Source organism: Nycticebus coucang, unplaced genomic scaffold (genome assembly GCF_027406575.1).
Source record: "Nycticebus coucang isolate mNycCou1 unplaced genomic scaffold, mNycCou1.pri scaffold_53, whole genome shotgun sequence".
Classification (NCBI taxonomy): Eukaryota; Metazoa; Chordata; class Mammalia; order Primates; family Lorisidae; genus Nycticebus; species Nycticebus coucang.
In genome coordinates this window covers 261337-269954 of record NW_026515583.1, presented here as the reverse complement: position 1 = coordinate 269954, position 8618 = coordinate 261337, and positions in this window count along the sequence as shown.

Genomic DNA, 8618 nt, shown 5'->3' with positions numbered 1-8618 from the left:
GCAATTAGGGAAGAAAAGGCGATCAAGGGTATCCATATAGGGTCAGAAGAGATCAAACTTTCGCTCTTCACAGATGATATGATTGTGTATCTGGAAAACACTAGGGACTCTACTACAAAACTCCTAGAAGTGATCAAGGAATACAGCAGCATCTCAGGTTATAAAATCAACATCCATAAATCGGTAGCCTTTATATACACCAACAACAGTCAAGTTGAAAAAGCAGTTAAGGACTCTATCCCATTCACAGTAGTGCCAAAGAAGATGAAATATTTGGGAATTTACCTAACAAAAGACGTGAAAGATAGAGATCTATGAAACTCTAAGAAAAGAAATAGCTGAAAATGTTAACAAATGGAAAAACATACCATGCTCATGGCTAGGAAGAATCAACATTATCAAAATGTGCATACTACCCAAAGCAATATATAATTTCAATGCACTCCCTATTAAAGCTCTACTGTCATATTTTAAAGATCTTGAAAAAACATTACTTCGTTTTATATGGAATCAGAAAAAACCTCGAATAGCCAAGACATTACTCAGAAATAAAAACAAAACAGGAGGAATCACACTACCAGACCTCAGACTTTACTACAAATCGATAGTGATCAAAACAGCATGGTATTGGCACAAAAACAGAGAAGTAGATATCTGGAACAGAATAGAGAACCAAGAGATGAATCCAGCTACTTACCGCTATTTGATTTTTGACAAGCCAATTAAAAACATTCAGTGGGGAAAAGATTCCCTATTTAACAAATGGTGCTGGGTGAACTGGCTGGCAACCTGCAGAAGACTGAAATTGGACCCACACCTTTCACCATTAACTAAGATAGACTCTCATTGGATTAAAGATTTAAACTTAAGACATGAAACTATAAAAATACTAGAGGAGAATGCAGGGAAAACCCTTGAAGAAATTGGTCTGGGTTAGTATGTCATGAGGAGAACCCCCCGGGCAATTGAAGCAGCTTCAAAAATACACTACTGGGACTTGATCAAACTAAAAAGCTTCTGCACAGCTAAGAACACAGTAAGCAAAGCAAGCAGACAGCCCTCAGAATGGGAGAAGATATTTGCAGGGTATATCTCTGACAAAGGTTTAATAACCAGAATCCACAGAGAACTCAAACGCATCAGCAAGAAAAAAACAAGGGATCCCATCGCAGGCTGGGCAAGGGATTTGAAGAGAAACTTCTCTGAAGAAGACAGGCACACGGCCTTCAGACATATGAAAAAATGCTCATCATCTTTAATCATCAGAGAAATGCAAATCAAAACTACTTTGAGATACAATCTAACTCCAATAAGACTAGCCTATATCACAAAATCTCAAGACCAGAGATGTTGGCGTGGATGCGGAGAAAAGGGAACACTTCTGCACTGCTGGTGGGAATGCAAATTAATACATTCCTTTTGGAAAGATATATGGAGAACACTCAGAGATCTAAAAATAGATCTGCCATTCAATCCTGTAATTCCTCTGCTGGGCATATACCCAGAAGACCAAAAATCACAACATAACAAAGATATTTGTACCAGAATGTTTATTGCAGCCCAATTCATAATAGCTAAGTCATGGAAAAAGCCCAAGTGCCCATCGATCCATGAATGGATTAATAAATTGTGGTATATGTATACCATGGAATACTGTGCAGCCTTAAAGAAAGATGGAGACTTTACCTCTTTCATGTTTACATGGATGGAGCTGGAACATATTTTTCTTAGTAAAGTATCTCAAGAATGGAAGAAAAAGTACCCAATGTACACAGCCCTACTATGAAACTAATTTGGGGCTCTCACGTGAAAGCTATAACCCAGTTACAACTTAACAATAGGGGGAATAGGGGTGGGTAGAGGGAGGGGCATCGGTGGGATCACACCTGTGGTGCATCTTACAGGGGTATTTGCGAAACTTGGTAAATGTAGAATGTAAAGGTTTTGGCACAGTAACTGAGATAACGACGGAAAGGCTATGTTAACCACTGTGATAAAAATGTGTCAAATGGTCTATGAAGCGAGTGTATGATGCCCCATGATCATATCAATGTATACAGTTATGATTTAATGAAAAAAATGGCAAAAATCTTTCATGTGAAGGTCCTACATTAGTCAAACGATCTATGAACCAAGTGTATGGTGCCCCATGATCATATTAATGTACACAGCTATGATTTAATGAAAATAAAAAAAGGAAAAAAATAAAAAATAAAAAAAGTTGTAAGAATGAAAAGAAAATGGCAAAAATCACCCCCTCACTACACAAAATGCACAGAAATAACCAGAAGTGTGCTAGTAATAATAAGTTAATAATAGTGGGTCTCAATATTAATAATACTAACAATATCACCACTTCATTATTGGTCCTTGAAAACATACAGTTAGACAAACACTATAATACATTATTATCAGTTAGAATAAGACAATATAAAACAGTCAATAATATGCTTTTTTTTTATTTTTTTTTTTAATTAACGTATATTTACTTTTATTTTATTTTTTTTTAATTGTTGGGGATTCATTGAGGGTACAATAAGCCAGTTAAAAAACAGAAAATTATTTATGTGAATCTTGACTGAATATAAAAGTGAAAGAAGGTTAACTATGTTTTTGATGTGATTTGATTAGAGGAGCTGGCGCCTGTGGCTCAGTGAGTAGGGCGCCGGCCCCATATGCCGAGGGTGGCGGGTTCAAACCCAGCCCCGGCCAAACTGCAACAACAACAAAAAAATAAAAATAGCCGGGCGTTGTGGCGGGCGCCTGTAGTCCCAGCTGCTCGGGAGTCTGAGGCAAGAGAATCGCATAAGCCCAAGAGTTAGAGGTTGCTGTGAGCTGTGTGACGCCACGGCACTCTACCCGAGGGCAGTACAGTGAGACTCTGTCTCTACAAAAAAAAAAAAAAAAGAAATACACTCAAATTCTGAAACAAGATTTACATGTATTATTTAAGAAGAACACTTCTCTAAAACTTATTTTTTAATACTTTTGTGCAATGAACTTGTATTGCTTCAAAATGCAACAAAAGGTAAAGTTAATGATATTTTAAAGTAAGTCCCCTTCCCTTTGTACATGGCCAGCAAAGACCATTATCATGGACATTGACCTCAACCCCTCACTCTGAGGCAGGTTGGAATTACAGCACACCAGATTCCGTGCTTTCTGGACCAGTTCTTCACAAATCATCCATCATTTCCTCAACTCTAAGCCTCAAACACACATAGGATTCAGTTCAGACATGTCCCCTCACCTTTTTTTTTCTCTGGATGGTCACAATTTGGGCTGTCCTGAGAGTTCAGGAATCTGGTCCTGTAATCCAGGTATGTTATGATCATATCTGCATCCAGGCTCAGTTAAGAGCAGCCTCGTGTCTTGATCCCCATCTGGGTCACTCACTGAACACCTCTGTGGTGTAGTGAGCAGTAGTACCGTGTCCTCTGGCTGGGGCCTCAGAGGGACAGGACAGCTCCATCCCTAGGAGGGATCCTGGTGACTGGGTGGGAGCCCAGTAGCATTTCTTTCTCCCAGGGCTGCTGACACCTTCCTGGGGAAAGGGGAGCAGTGATTTGCACAGATGTTGACCCCTTCATGAGGGGATGTGAGATTAGCTACCCACAGGACTCTGTTGTGTCTCAGTGAAACCAGGGAGAGGAGGGGTCGGCTGAGTGACAGAGACCCTGACTCTGTTCCCCTGTCCAGTGCTCTCATCACCAGATGGGACTCAGTGCTCAGCTCCTCACTGGCTTCCAAGGTCCCCACAGTCAAAGTCAATGTGGGCGTCCTGTAGGGGTGACCAACCTGCGGTGTCCCTGTTTATTCATCACATTGCTGGAAATGGGGTTGAATTTCAGCTCCACACAGAGCCCCCCACAATAAGGCAGAGGGATTGGGGTATAAAAAGCTCCCACGAGCACTGTCCTGATCAGCCTTGTTGGCTGATTGGGGTGAAGGCTTGGATGGTCACTGAACCCCCCTGACATTACTCCAGATGGGCAGTCAGAGCACAGCCAGTTCCCTCAGAACAGGAGGTTGTTGAAAACAGCCTTTCAAGTCAGCACAGCCTGGGAGCTGCTGGTCCCATAGAAAAAGTCTCACCCAGCATCACTGCTGCTTCCAGGAGGACATGGAGGCCACCTTCCCCCAGGCTCAGTGGCTGCAGGGGTTTGAGTCAGCACAGACTAACAGATTGGGCCCAGGACCCTGAGCTTAGGACACAGAGGGAAAGGGGTGGGTCAGTGAACAGAGACACAGGGTCCCTGGTCCTTTCATCCCCAGCCTGATGCCTGGACAATCAAGAGGGGAGAGGAGAGGGGCCACCCATGCTGGAGACCCCACAGAGCTCTGCATCCTAAGGAGCAGCACTGGAGCCCCCAGCCCCTCTTAGTCCATCTGGAAACCAAGCAGCGGGAAGGACCTTTAATGTAAACCAGCCTCCCTCTGGGATGTCCCAGCTCACCCCAGGCTCTGCCTCTGACCACTGTCTGGAAAGCTGATCCTGGTAGGGGTGGGCCTAGATGGGCCTGTTGTTTGGTGCTCCGGAGGCCTGTGAAGACACAGCTGCCGGCCCAGTGAGCAAAGGGCAGAGGGCTCAGACCAGGCCACGTGGGGCTCCCAACTGGGACAAAAGCTCAGGCCTCAGGGACAGGTCACAACGCCCCCTGCTGCCAAGACCCGGACCTGCCCCTCTGTGTACTGTGTTCTCCCTAAAGCATGGAGCTGGTAGGATCAATTTCCCACACACATAGTCCCAGGTGTCCACACAGCCTCCTCCCCATGGGCTTCCCGGCCTGGTCCCTGTGTGGTTTACAGGACAGTCCTGGGAGCTCTTCCGCAGGAAGCCAGTCTGAACAAAGTGTCCCCTCCCTTCAGGGCACCAGGAGCTCTCCTCTTCCTCCTCCCTGGGCAGAGCAGAGCCTACTTCCCAGGTGGGCAGGACCTGCCCTCAGGCCCAGCCTCTTCTTCTGGTGCCCTCCTCTAGCCTCAGCCCCTCACCGGCACAGATGCAGAAAGAGAAGAATATGATTGAAAAATGTTTGCCCCACCCCAGGCACACCTCCCAGGGCAATGCAGACACTGAGTGTGACTGTGAGGGAAGGCAGGAGGTGAGACCCGGGGGGCTGCTCGTTTCTGACCCTTCTCTCTCCTCACTGGACACTGACAGGACATTAGCTCATCCAAAGTTTAGAATCAGCACCCTCTAATCCCACCCTGGGTACATGGAGTAAACAATCCTGCCATCTCAAAAACAGAGTGTGGTGACAGGGCCTGGGACAGAGGTCCTGGGCTGTGAGGGGCCCTCAGGCAGCCCTGAGTCCTCTCTGGCCTGAGCCTCAGTGAGCAGAGGGAAGGAGGAAGAGTCCGGGTGTGGGGAGCACCTTTATTCTGCTCCCCAAGGCCCTTAGTGGAGCCCTGATGTGCACATCTCATCAGTCACTCCTACCCTGAGCACAGGCAGCCCCTTCTTCAAATCTGTGCTTCTCCCCTGGGCTGTGCAGCCCACTCAGAACTGAGTGTGACCTGCCCCTGGGAGCTGGTGCTGGGGCAGAGACCACAGGGAGGGAGTGACCTGCACACCCCAGAGTCCCTGGGAGGGACAGCAGGTGGGACAGATGACCCTGCATAGAGGATAATGACCATGGCTATTCCGTGATCTTTCCCAGGACCCCTCAAGAACAGGCCCAGGTTTTCTTCAGCTCAAGAGCTCAGGACCTGCTAGGTCTTCTCTTTGTCACAGCTCTAATCCCCATGTGTCTTCTCACTAAGGATCACAAAACACAATCTTTTCTACATGCTGCATCCCCATTACCACATCTGCCCCACACCCATCCCCTGCCCTCCATCTCCTCACTTCACTTTGCTTTTCTGCATAACCCTGGAGCCTCATCCCCCACTAAGGCTGTCTCTGCAGAACCCACACTGCAGAGAGTTCAGCCCCTGACAGGACAGCTGTGCCTGGGCCGCCCATGGCTGAGCCTCCCTCTTGTTTCCCTTCTGCACCAGCCATAGGCCAACCCAGAGCCAGGCCTTGCAGATGCTGAGCCTACATGTCCCTCAGGGTCAGACTTCACTGTCACAGTCAATTCCTGATGGGCAGATGTGGAGATTCAGTCTTAACAGACTGCTGGAAGTGCTTTCTGATAATTCCAGACAGACACTGTCTGCCTATTAGTTGGTTACTCCTCCTCCTCTCAGCCTTTGATCCCCCATGAACAGTGGAGGATTAAAGACCTAGATGGTGAGAAAATTCCAAGGGCCAGGGTCTCATCATGATGCAGGAAAGAGCAGAGAACAGAGAGCAGCTGCCCAGGTGGCTCTTGGCTGATGCTGGACCAGGTGACAGCTCTGTGTGCTATGAGAACTGAAGCACACAGAACTGAAGTTCATTCCAGCATCATTTAACTAAGGAAACAAAGAGGGGAGAGAATAGGGTTCCTGGGGATTAACATTGGTAAGGGTAGTGTGAGGAGTCCCAGAGCCATCTCCTTAAAGGGAAGGCTCATGTGCACCTGGAATCCAGGAGTCTCCTGGGGACACACTCTGGGGATAGAGAGGACCCAGATTCCCTAAGGCTTTAGAGCTCAGGGAATGACTCACAAAGCCCAGGCCAGGTGCAGGCAACATGTAGGGGGGCTAGACAGAGGGGTCTTGGGTCTGTCAGGTCACCTAAGCTGCATTTCTCTTCCTCACCATACCCCTCCAACATGTGGGGAACTCTTACAGCCTCTGAAGACAAAGGTTCCACTTGCACTGGGAAGCCGGTGAGAGAAGGTGGGATTCTCTTTGGCCCCATAAAGATGAGCCCAGGTAAGAGCCTCAGGCTTTCTGGGAGCAGGGACAGCAGAAGCCACAACCTGAGCAGAGATTGGTACAAGGTGGGGACAGGAGATGGATGGATTACAGGTGAACGTGAGGGATACATCCCTGTGTCACTCCCCCATGGATGGGAGTTTGTGGTGGCATTGGGTTGTAAGGAGCTCTAACAGGGTCAGCCTGGCCCTATCCCTAGAGGTGAGGGGAGTCAAGAAGACCATGGTGACAAAGGAGAACCAGGCTAAAGCTTTGAATATCCAAGAGTCCTGGCTAGTCATAAACTCAGGCTTTCTTTCTGGGAACCCTTGGTCACCAATCTCCATGATCATCCCAAACTCTGTGACACTCTCTGTACAGTAGAAACTAGCCTTGGCCCTGGGCACATCGTGAGCTCCATAGGAGGGACATAGGCTCAAGTTGGGTAGTTTCTGCCTGGACTATTGAAAACTACCAGTGACACAGAGAGAAGAGGACATAAGTTGTGACTCAGGGCTCAGGGAAACCCACCCATAGGGTCACCATGTTTCTTGCTGAGATCAGCTGTAGGAAAGTCACATTCATGGGACTTATGTCCCCCAACTCCCCCGGGACAGACTTAGCATTTTCCAGCAGAGGAGGAGCCTCCCCTTCCTCCTCTCACCTCCCACAAGGAGGTTGCCGCCTCAGGCCCAGAGCTGCCCCCCATACTCACACTCTATTTTGATGTGACAGCTAAAGCTTCAGAAACCCATGAGTGAGCCAGGCTAGCTCTGTGGCTGGAATTCCTTCCTGACCCAAATCCTCAGACAGCAAATCTCATCCCCCTGCCTGACCCCTGGTACATAGGGAGCCTCAGGCAGCCCTGAACACAGATGACTGGGAGGAAATGGGGTCTCTGCTGTGACAACTGGAAGGACACTGTCCATGCTGTAGGACTGTCCACTTGCTGGGAGGGTTCTGGGCACTGATCGAGATGTGAGTTAGGAGAGGGTGATTTTCCACCTTCCCAGAAAACACGTGAGCCCTACAGGCACTGGTTTAACACATAAACAGACATGTCAGTGTAATCAGTCGGCTTTGGGTACTGTTTTTAGTTTTCTGAGATTTCAAAAACATTTAGAGAGAAATTGAGTGTAGAAATAGTCTAAACCAGAGATGATCCCAAGTAGAGTTTGTACATATGGAACATTTTTTTTATAATTTGAAAATTGTCATAGAGTAACCTCCAATATGGAACATTTTTTTTTTATAATTTGAAAATTGTCATAGAGTAACCTCCAGAGCAAGCTGAGATTTTTGTCCCACTTCCTCATCTGCCTGTGTCACTGTGTATAGCCACTCTCACAGTAATCATCAGCCTTGTCCTCAGACTGGAGGTTGGAGATGGTTAAGTAGTGGTGAAGTCCAGAGCCGGAGCCTGAAGAGCAATCAGGGATTCCGACCCCATTGTTACTGGACCCATCACTGCTAACATACATCAAGTACCAAGGGGCCTTCCCTGGCTGCTGCTGGTGCCATCCAATGTCGTAGTCACTGAGCTCACTGCTCAGGGTGCAGGTGAGCTGGACCGAGGCTCCCAGGGAGACAGATGCAGAGGGTGGCTGAGTCAGCACAGGCTGGGAGAGGGACCCTGGAAACACAGACACTCATTATGACCTGAAGGAAGAACAGGGGGGAAGAATAGTCCGGGCATGGGTTCAAAAATTGGGGGCTCAGGGTCCTGAGGACCATCCTGACCTGTGCAGTGAAGGAGCAGTGTAAGGAGGAAGAGTGGGGTCCAGGCCATGGTGCGGACACCCCAGAGCTCTGCTGAGGCAGACATGCGCAGG